The sequence below is a fragment of the Pleurodeles waltl genome, chromosome 6, assembly GCF_031143425.1.
Source record: "Pleurodeles waltl isolate 20211129_DDA chromosome 6, aPleWal1.hap1.20221129, whole genome shotgun sequence".
Taxonomy (NCBI): domain Eukaryota; kingdom Metazoa; phylum Chordata; class Amphibia; order Caudata; family Salamandridae; genus Pleurodeles; species Pleurodeles waltl.
In genome coordinates, this window is record NC_090445.1 from 958,018,265 (window position 1) to 958,029,829 (window position 11,565).

An 11,565-nucleotide genomic window follows, 5' to 3' on the forward strand; every position below is an offset into this window, starting at 1 on the left:
TACATTGATCAAGAGTAAGAGAGAGAAAAATAAAAATTGAGAAAGAGGAAGAGAAAGATCAGAAAACAGTGACAAAGGGAGAAAGCAGGGATGGGAAATTATCAAAAAGAATTACATGAAGAGACGGAATGTGTAGAATTGGGGAAGAAAGAAGCATGAGGTGTAATCAAGACTATGTAACCTAGGTAATGTGCAACCTTAGCAATCGTAAGCATGACGACGGGTTGTTCAGAAATACTTTGAGCCCATTAACTAATTCTTTTTACAAATTAAGTACCAAGTTGTCATTCCTTACTTAAGGCCTAGGTGTGAGTTGCAGACAAATCTTCAGGTATAAGATATGCATATAATTAATGAAAAATGCTTTCCAAGGCCACAGTTAAGACATGAGTAAGACTTAACAGTCACAGAAAAAACTGTGTGAATCAGGTCCCCAGTCAAAAGTCCAGGTTCACTTGTTAGTGTATTAGACTAGTGTCACAAACTTAATAATGTGTACATTCAATGTTTTTTTAAATGAATAAGTAGTTAAATAGCAATATAGACAAAATATCAGTTAACTCATTGTAAAAAATACTGCAGATAGTGGCAGCAGGTAATTTTAGGAGGGAGGGGGCGGTAGGGACACAAACTCACACAAAAACACACAGATTAATTCACACATGTGCGCTCATACACACATCCATTCATAAAACTCATTACCAAATATTCAAACATACACACCTGCATAAACCAAACATTAATTTAAAAAAAAAAAAAAAAAAAAAAAACACACACTTAACTGCAGCTCTGCCACGGGGGCCCCTGGAGGGTTGAGAATGCTTCCCTCTCTCATTTCAGCCAATAAGGGAAGGCAGAAGTCCCAACCTAGTCACAGAGTCGGATGGGGGGTCAATGAGACTTCTGACCCCACCCCACTCTGAGACGATGTGTCACTCACTGATTGACACTCAACCTTGGGTTTTAAGCTAAAACACCCAAATCCGAGGCATTGAGTGATGCTGCCCATCGTCACCGAGAAGGAGGGCTCAAGGACCTCTGCTGCGCTGAGGAGGTCATACCCACAGGAAACTAACTGTGAGTGATAGCATTCTGCTCTATCATAAGGAGTACGTCCACTCACAAAGTAGTTTCACTTAGTGCCTGATACTACCATAACAATGTATGGTTCTGATACCAAAAAATGTGTTTGCTTTTAGACAGTTTTCTTTTAATTGACATTGACAAGGGCATAGCAGCTTTTTCAGCAATAAAGTTTCGTATAGACTATGACAAAAGAAAACATGCATTTCCAAAGCCAAAAAACTGACAGCCAATGATAGACTTATTCGGTTTGACAATGCTCATCTCTTCTGTGCAGTTTTCATCACCTAAAAATATTCAGTTTTATCACCATTAATATACTTATTGATGCTAGTTTGTGGATGATTACAGCAATAACCTCTGTTTTTACAATGCACCTTATGCCACTCATATGTCCTTTAGTAGTGTAGTAAATAACAAGTGAGAGAGTCAGAAAATGAAATGATTCTGAAAGAAAGTAATTAAGCCTTTGGTCACTATTAAGAATTGTATGACAAATGTCTTATCCTCATTTAATTGATTAATCAAATATTTTGGTTTCAAGGGGCTATATAAACTAGACCCGTTCGAAATTTGAACTATGCCTGTGTAATTCATATATTTTCTGGAACTTAGCTTTACGCTTATGCACAATTTCTGACATTACTCCATTATGCCATCTCCCATAAGAATGTGCCCTACTCAGTATGTTGACAGCAACCACTCGGGACTATTGAGAAAGGCCAGAACACAAGTGGCTATTGCTCGAGACACTATTTTTTTAATGCATCCATTCATCAAAAGTTGACACAAGGACACATTTGACACTAAAGTATGACACTAATTATGGATTTGCATTTCACATAATTGTGCATAGTTTCATGTACTTTGTTCTGAAAATGTCATATAATTGTATGAAAGGAAATTTACTAATTTCACACACCTCTAATGGAAATCTAAGACACCAAATAACAAAAGGATTTATGAGCCTGGGAAGTAGTAGTACAGGAGTACTCTTACACATACACTAACATGCCTTTGTTAATTAGCCCGAAGCATCCAGCTCACTATCATTACAAGTACTAAGAGGCCACCGTTGTTTCTATCTGTCCTAATTGTAAATTAATATTATCTGAATATTTATATTTTATTCCCATTTTCGATGTTTTGCGGCAATTCCAAAATTTGCATGTAAGAGCACATTAAAAACTTGAAATACCTTTGTGAACATAAGTGTCACTACTGTTGGCTTGGTTAATTAAGACCCCTACACAGAAGTGGTACTCTCCTCGGGAATTAGCAGCTCGCATTCACTCTGCAATCCCACTGGTCATAGCATCTTAGACTCCTGCTCTTTTTAAAAGAACATTATTTGAGTTTGCCTTTAATTGGTGATGTATTTTTTGGTGAAAATGTACAGAAAAACGTACATAACTGCACATTGATTACATTTTTCTACAATCACTCTGCATTCATTTTTCCCACAGTTTTATGCCTGGTTTCTTTCACAAGTTATGATCAGTCCAACTCAGGCATGTATTGGTCAGTCCCCTGTGGATGTGTACAAGGGATAATGTGACTTGTGGAGATGCTTGAAAAAATCCTTATGGTTTAAACTCGTTAGGGCAAAGTGTAATGCGTATGCACATTTCTGCATCAGAGAATCGTTGGTGCTTTTTTCAAAATGCTTGAATGCGGCAGGATAAGAGAACGCAACTCCTAATAAAACGTTTATTCAAAAAATGAACAAATAGATCACGTGGCAATCGCCCACATGATACAGACACAAGAATAACATACAAAAAACAGGATTAAAATGAAAGCCCTAATGTAGCTACTGCTTTACATATCCATGTAAGCCAATATATTAAAAAACACATTGGGGGCAACATTTTGGGAGAAATCCAAATGTATGTAATCGTGCTTTAACTATTTTACAATTATTGGGAAATCGCAACTTTTTTTCCATGAAGTCAAAAAACTACTTTGAAAGAGATGCGTAAAGACAGTTGTAAAAGGCACTAGTTAGTCTCACAGGTGTCATTTCCCTCAGCCTGCATGGTCGTTTGTATAAACTGACACCAAAGCCCCTTCTTTCCAAAAGTGGCGCCGATTTCAACATCTGAACACGAGGACAAAAGTCAAATTCCACCAGACTTTCACTTAACCTAACAAGAATAGAGCACCGGATGTATTAATTCAACCTTCACTCGAATTCATTCATTAATTCAACCATCACTGCCTGCGAAGTCTCCTTTGGGGTCCTGCCTGGGAAGGGTTGCGGTGTTCCACGGGGAGCAACTGCACAGTTTCGTTGTGTACTTCCACAGCCTTTTCCGAAGAAGACAGTGGCCTTTCTATTTAATTGTTGCTTCATTTCTAAATAAATTCTCGACACTTAATTTAGGAGCACAACACACAGCACTAACGTGAGCACACGGTTCTTCCAAAATGTACTGATATGGATCCAGAGGTCAACACAACACATGAGACAACATCGCGATTGTTTGAATATCATGTTGAAGGCAAAAAGTCACCATTACTTTAAGTCTAACTTTTATATATTGACCTGAGCTGTCAAAGCTCATTTTAATTTACTACTATGAATAGCAATCAACACCTTAAACCTCTGCTCGGTAATAACTGTACACCTGAATGTTCGCTTTAAGATATCATAAATTCACAAAAGATAAAAAAAAAAATCGAACCTCCCAGCATCTCTGTACACATCAACCACAAAACAAGTTAAGTTTTAGTGCCACTTTTAATTAACTTTGGGACACGTATGGTTGCTCGGTAAAACAAATAGACATATTTAACTACCATACACGTTTGTGACCTAAATCTTTATTCAACATGAAGACCACAATTCACAAAAAATATCTGTTTGAACTTTTACATCATACAGTAATCAGTCACTTGCATGTTATGTTTTTTCCCCTGTGACCAGTGCTTGAAATGGAAAAATTAAAGTGCAGGTACTCTGTGCCAGAGTACCTGCTTGTTTCTGAGAAGTGCCGGTACTCTCCAATTAAAAGTATTACGTTTTTCTTGAGATGTGCCGGTACTCTCCCTCTCAAAATAAAAAAAAGTGCCGGTACTCAGTACCGGGCAGTACCGGCCCATTTAAAGCACTGCCTGTGACACTACTTGGAAATAATAGAAACATCCCCAGAAGTGTTTCAAACGAAGAAAATACTTTACCTCTTGGGGGTCCCTGAAAAGCATCAGTGGTTTTGACCATAAAGTTTTTCCGTGGATGCACGAAAGAAGCGGACTTGAGACCCGTCTGAGACGCTGGAGCTCCGCCTCTGCCCTTCACTATCACTCCAGCTTCTTAGAGCTGAAGCCTGGCTCCCGACAGCCTGCTCCAGACGAATGTTTTAATAGACGCCCCCATCGTTTTCAATGAAACTGTCCCGATGGCGAGCACGGCAAGGAAACAAAAAGAAAAGAAACGCAGATGAGAGATAACTAGGCGCGTTAGGAGAGCCGCCTGTTTTTACAGCCAAATAGTTATTTGGAAGTCTTCATCTCTTGCTGTCTGCGAGGAAGCGGTGCTCTCTCTGAGGCTGCTGTGGACACTGCCAGCAGCCTTCTGGTAGCAGAAAGCTATGCACTACGTTTCAGTGCACGATTGCTACCCCCTCCCACTCCCCTTAAACGGACAAGTAAGCCAGCTCCTGATTGGTAATTTCGAGAGCCTCATTTTAAGATTGGCCGGCCAACAATGAACTCTGATTTGCTTCTTTTCATTTTCCCACCCTGTTTGTTTTCCTTTCATGTCTGATAGCGCGAACCTCTCTCTGCAGAAGACAATATGTGCCTGACTGCCGCACTTAGTTTCAGCATCTAGCAAGAATAGCTTGCTATTTTTAAGCCCCATCTAATTTTAACTTGTTCAGGGCATATTCATGCACCTTAAACACCGAAATCACCGAAATGCTGATTGTGCTTGTCAGGTACATAGAACGTGTTTCATTTAAATATTGATATTTTATTACTGTAAGCAGTGCAAATAAACACAAACATATCAGATAACGAATTACAGTGAAATGCATTAGGTCTTCTGGAACCGGTAATGGTTATCCCGGGCTTCGCAGCCCTCCTGGGATATTATTGATCTGCCTGCAGAGTATATTTAACGTGAAGCAATGTAAGCTATTTATCAATGCTGATCATAACTTGACTCCGTTAACATGCGTTATTTAATGTCAGGAAAAGCCCAGGCCAGTTCCTTTCGCAAATTACTATCTTTATCCAAAGAGCAGTGTTATATTATTTTTTTAAGTCCACTGTATTGACATCTGCAAAATCCATCTACCTATATTGTTAAAATGACAGATCCTAATTTGTTAAATAAAGGGTGCCGGTGCCAATAGCGCTGCTTAAAAACCCACCGCCAGTAATTTTAAATGCCAGCGTGCTTGAATTCTGAGGCTGGTAGCCTTGAATCTACCTCATGTCTCTTTAATCCACCACCAGACACCCCCTTCACCTTTATCTAACTCTTGCGCTTTCCTCCTTTGTGACAGTTTTATCTATCTTTCTGTTCCTCTTATGTTCTCCTTTGTGTGTTATTCCCTGTCTTGTTCTCGGGAAATGTCTAAAGAGTGCCGGTCCCCAAAAATTAGTGCCTGTGCCCCCCACCGACAACCACTTGCTCAAATTAAGCACTGATACTAGCTGTAACATATTTAACAGTGCGTGGATTTTCTATTTAAAAAAAAGCACTACACCAATAGGTTAAATGTTATCTTTATTTAACTCTGACATTTCCAGCAAAGCCTGAGACTGTTTTGATGTATTGCAAACAAAAGACTTTTTATATTAATTACTTTCCTTTCTCTGTTCTTGCCTCTGTATCGATCACATCTGACTTGTATAATGCCTCTTTCACCCCCCCCCTCCACGCAAGTCTAGTAAAGGCATAGTTGCTCTGCCCCCTGGGAATAACCTGACAGGCGTGCTCTACTGTGCCAGTACTGGCCGGGCTTGGGTGATAATGAGAAAGAATACTGTGTTAGAGAGCAAAAACAGCACTGCAACAACGAGTTGCGGGCTGCAGTAGCAATTCATTACTCTTGGGGTGCACCACGTCCATTACAGGGGTGCTGCCCATCATGTTCATCTTTAAGCTCCATACTTCATTTAAATACTTTGAAATCAATCAGGATTAATAAAGCATGGCAAATCACCCATGAGGTTTCAAGGTATTGAAGTTTTTAGCTGCTTTGAGGTGCTCTGTTGCTTCGAACAGCTTTGTGTTCCGTCCTTTTCTGAATTCCAAAAGTGATGCTGTGTTACTGAGGGAAGGTCGTTCCAGGCTTAGGCTGCCAGATGAGAGAAGGAGTGTTCTTCCCTGTGGATCAGCGGATCCAGTGGGTGTCTGCGAGGAAGGGGGAGGCAGATCACAGGAGCCTGGTTGGTTGGTGGACGGTCATTCATTTGTTGATGTATGCTGGTCCTTTGTTGTGCAGATTTTTATATGAGTGAGTCAGCATCTTGAACTGGCATCTCTTCTAGAGAATAGTGCAGTGTATTTAAAAAGTTGTACATGTAATTTCTTAGTTTAACATGTCCAGGTAGTTAAAAGCTCTTGAATTCATTTTCACTGCTGCAAGGCCTATTTCTCTGGTACATTAACATTGGGATTGCCTTAAGTCATCTTTTAAGTGTAATTTCCAATTGAGAAGAGATGTAAATATGGAGTTTGGGGTCTCTGGACTCACAATTTAAAATCACAACTTATGGTGACGTCGGATTTTAAACTGTAAGTCAGAAAATGCCACTTTTAGAGAGTTGGCATTTACTTACTTGAACCATTCAGTACCTCTGCCTGTCTCTGAACATACGTCTGGGGTAAATGACAGTTGGGCTTTGTGCATTCCCTCTAGGCAGTCACACACAAAGGGAGCTTGGATGTGATATGTGCATCCTGATGGTCCATCACCTGGCTGACAGGTCTTCCAGGACTAGATGGGAGGGAAGAGCTGAATCCTACACCTGAATAGGGCTGTGCTGCTCCTCACACAAAGAGAGGCATACCCCCTTATATGGTGTCTGGAGCCAGAGGAGGAATGGAATGGACCTTTTGATCTTCAAAGACCTCTTGTGAAGTCCTTTTGGATCCTGAGGAGACTCTGCCGAGAGGAGGAGCTACACTGCCAGGAGGGACTGCCACTTTGCTAACTGCTGTGTTGTGTTGACCTGCTGCCGGCTAATTGCTGTGCTACTATGAGGGATTGCCACTTAGCATCTTGCTCTGCTGTGTTGGCCTGCCTGCCCGCTGACTTGCAGAGATAAGGACTTCTCCTACTTTACAACCTCAAAGGACATTTCAAGTGATTCAAAGGACTTGTTGGCTTGGCCCCTGTTGGAAACCTAAGGGCCATCAAAGATTTCAACTGTGCTCTACTGCCATGGGACTCTGTCTCTCGTGAGTCTGGCAGCAGTGCTTTTCAAGGAGGAGCCATGTGTCTGACCGCATCATGTGCCTGACGCTCTATCTGGCCAGCTTGTGTGAGTACTTCTTCCTTTACCAGCCCAGAGCGTGTTAAGTGCTTTTCAGCATTTTACAAGTCAGCGTGTGAGCACTTCTTCGTATTACCAGCCCAGTGTGTGTTGAGTGCCTTCTAACATTTTAAAAGTTAGCACCGTGCCTGGCCCAGCCGCTAAGACTGAGGGAACCTTCACACAGCTGCCAAGACACTGACAAGGTACTGTGAGTGGGGGAGCGGTGCAGGCTCCTCAGCCTATGTGTGTGTATCCACCCAGTGTGACACCACGCTGCAGCTCTGGACTGCCTGTTGTGGGTTGCTGCCCCACATTGACTTCCCAATCCTGAGGGGCTGGGGAAGCCAAGATCCTCTGTAAATCATTCTGGTCGGGAGGCCGCATTAGAACTATGAGCGAGTGCTTTTCCAGCATTCCACTAAAAATACCTTACCGCCACGCCTGTAAAGGGTGCAGCTGCATCTTTTTGTGCACTGTGACTTTCAATGTTAAGCTTTATATGTGATAACTTATGCAAATGTAATTGGATTTTTGTTGTTTTGGTCTTATTTTAAACAGATAAGTAATCTTCATTTTTCTACACTGGTGTGGAGTTGTTTTGTGGTATTTTCACTGTGTTACTGTACTTTAAGTGTTGCCCAAATACTTTACACATTGTCTTTTAAGTTAAGCCTGACTGCTCTGTGCCAAGCTACCAGAGAGTGAGCACAGGCTAATTTAGGATTGTATCTGATTTACCCTGACTAGGATTGTGGTCCCTACTTAGACACAGTGCTTACCTCTGCCAACTAGAGACCCAATTGCTAACACCTACATATAGAGTGTTACCGTAGTCCAGTTTGCTGGTGACCAGGGCTTGAGTAATGTTCCTTCTGGGGAAGTATCACACATAAGGCACATATTCCTTGTTTGCGCCAGGTTCACTTTTAAAAGGTACGCATGTGGCAAACATGGAAAATGTGCTGTATTAGCATGAATGTGCTGCCCTCAGGGCAGCCGCGAAATCACACCACTCTGGGAGCAGCGCAGACATGTGAAAAATAGAGCTGCCACTTCAAAGATGCTCAGTTTTTCACTGCGCAGTGCACCTCCTGACAGCTTCTTTGCTCTGTGCCTGCATCTATAATACGGCGCAGAGGCAAATGGATTTCTTCATTCGCATGGGGCCACACCCCCATGCATATATGTTCTTAACAGAGTAAACTCTAGTTTATGACGCATCATTAGATTCAGGGAAATCTGTTTCAAACAACAGTTATTGTTTATATAGGAGAGATAGCCATACCATGCTGAGAAGCTTTAAAATGAAAAAATCACATGCATTACAAATCACTGACTACCTACAAATGATGTGCACAGCTATCTCACATGATAACTCACATTCACATACATATAGGCCCTCATTATGATATTGGCGGTTACTGTAAAAGTGGTGGTCATCCCGCCAACAGCCTGGTGGTAATTACCACAAAATTATGACCATGGCGGCGATACCTCCCATAGACAGCCAATGTACCACACCAACCGCCAGGGCATGAACACCACTGACCACGGCGGTAGCCATCAACAGCCAGGCGGAAGCCAAGGTACCACCCACCATATTATGACATAGCAAACCGCCAGGTTTTCCGGGGCAGTACCGACACCATCAAAAGCCTGGCGGAAACACTGCACACAAGAGGAAAGACTCACCTTCAGGGACACAGAGGAGACCGCCGCAGCCATGGAACCGTAACTTCAAGTCTTCCCGATGCTCTTCTACGCCATGGCCCTCCTGGAACACCAACACTGATAAAGACGATGACGGTGAGTACAGCCACCTAGCACACAAGGGAGAGAGGGAGGAAAAGGAGAGTGACAATCACATGCACAACACACACCATTCTGGAGGGGGCTCCCTGCCCAATTGTCTCTGGGGGGAGTCCAAGGTCACAGTCTCTGAAGTGGGGAACATGCCCACTGGTTCTGGAGCTGGCTCCTTGCACAACAGTCCCTGGAGGGTGGCCTACATGCCCTCAGCTGGAGGTGAGGGTACTGTGCCTCTGCTGGAGGTGAGGGCTGCTGTGCCTCTGCTGGAGGTCAGGGCTCCTTGCCCTCTGCTGGTAAAGGTGTAACCCTGGCTGCCTCTGCTGGTGGTGTGGGCTCCTTGCCCACTTCTGGTTTAGGTGTAACCCTGGCTGCCTAGGATGGAGGTGGGGGATCGTTGCACTCTGCTGGTGGAGGGGCCTCTTGTCTCTCTTTGGTGGTGGAGTGGGAACCTTCCCTTTCTTTGGTAGTGGAGTGGGAACCTTCCCTTTCTTTGATGGTGCAGTGGGAACCTTCCCTTTCTTTGGTGGTGGAGGGGGATCCATGTGTCCCCTCTTGTGATGGGTCCCCTTGGCCTTTGACATGTCACTTGTGTCCTTGCCTCCAGGACTAGGAGGTGCCTTCACTCTCCCTGTCTCATGTCCCTTGGGTTTCACCACCCTAGTCCTCCCTTTCTGAGGTGGAGGTGTGCTCACAGTAGGAGTGGCAGCTGTCACACTCTGGGGCCCCTTTGTGCCAGCAGCTGATGATTTGATGGGAGCAGTGGTAGACTGTTTGGCTGAGGTACTGTGCTGGATCGTTGAGACCCTGCACTTACAGGCAGGACAGAGGGTGGAGGGGGAGGGAAGAGGTCAAGATGGTCAGGGAAAAGCTTCTTAGGGATGTTGGGGTGGGATGTGGGATGGCAGTGGAGGTTGAGGGAGGGGTTGTTGGAGGTGTACGTCTGCTAGACTTGGGTGTAGGTGCATGAGCAGTGTGCATGTGAGGTGGATGGCTCTTGGGAGTCTGAGTGCATGAGTTTGTGTCTCTTAGAAGGGGGCAGACAGGGTGGGAGAGGACAAAGGGGACAAGTGGATGGATGCTGTGGTGGTGTCTGCAAGTGAGGTGTGTGCTGCTTTATGTGGTGATGGTGGTGGTGGCTGTTGATGCAGTGCACGCACGCAGGTGTGAGTGCGGATGTGACTGTGAGGGAGGAGCCGGAGAAGGGGGAGACAGTGGAGTCAGTGGATGTTGTTGTGTGTGCAACTTTCTGTTGTTTGTGTGAGTGCTTGCACCCTGAAGTGTGCTGCCTGTGTTTGAATGTGCTACTCTTGTGTGATGTTTTGTGTGCATGCTTGTCTGTATGTGTTCGTGGGTTGGATTGGGGTTGAGGAGACTGGGACTGGGAAGTAGTAGTTGGAGGGGGGACGGTAGGAACTGGGACACTGGCTGCCAGCAGAGAGGAGGTCAGAACATGAAACGATCTCTTTAGGGCCGCCAACCCACCGTGGATGCTCTCCAGGTATGCATTGCATTGCTGCATCTGGGATGCCAGCCCCTGAATGGCATTCACTATGGTTGACTGCCCTACAGAGATGGATCTCAGGAGGTCAATAGCCTCCTCACTGAGGGCAACATGCTCACTGGGGCAGGGCCTGAGGTGTCTGTGGCGAAGGAGATGCCCACCTTCCTGGGTGAGCGGGCACGGGCACCTCGGTGGGGGGCTACTGGAAGGGTGGTGCTGGTACAGGGATGTGGCTGTACCGGTAGCTGGGGTGGTTCCAGAAGTGTCCGCCACCACCAAGGAGCTCCCATCGGAGGAGGAATCAGAGTCAGTGTTGTCACCTCCTGTCTCTGCTGTGATGCTCCCCTTGCCCTCTGTCCCACTGGTGCCCTCTGCGTCGGTGGACTCTGCCTCCTGGGTCCTGTGGGATGCAGCTCCCTCAGTCACCGGTGCCCCTGCTCCTCTGCCAGATGATGCTAATGCACACATGGACAGGATGACAGATGAAAATAAGGGGGGGAGAAAGGGAGCACTGGGTCAATTAGAGCACCAACACCACAGATGGCATACACATTACCATCACACACAGGGTTCAGGATTGAGCACAAAGTATCGCAGTGGCATTCCATTGGCTAAGTACCACAGTAAGATGTGAGACAAACACAGCCAACTGCACCCCTCCTGGGACCCACGAAGCC

The 11,565-nt window shown here is 44.6% G+C and overlaps 1 protein-coding gene across 6 annotated transcripts in view; it reads right to left on the minus strand.

Moving 5' to 3' along the window:
* Window positions 1-4,685, minus strand: part of LOC138300428 (heparan sulfate glucosamine 3-O-sulfotransferase 1-like) — a 734,894-nt gene extending 730,209 nt beyond the window's left edge. For 3 of the 6 annotated variants that reach the window (XR_011204935.1, XR_011204936.1, XM_069239778.1), the window contains exon 1: window positions 4,267-4,680. The gene's annotated coding sequence lies outside the window, so the exon portion shown is untranslated. Of the gene's footprint in view, window positions 1-4,266 lie in introns of all 6 variants that reach the window. The other 3 variants (XR_011204937.1, XR_011204938.1, XR_011204939.1) reach the window with 3 other exon arrangements.
* Between the last annotated feature and the right edge of the window lie 6,880 nt (window positions 4,686-11,565).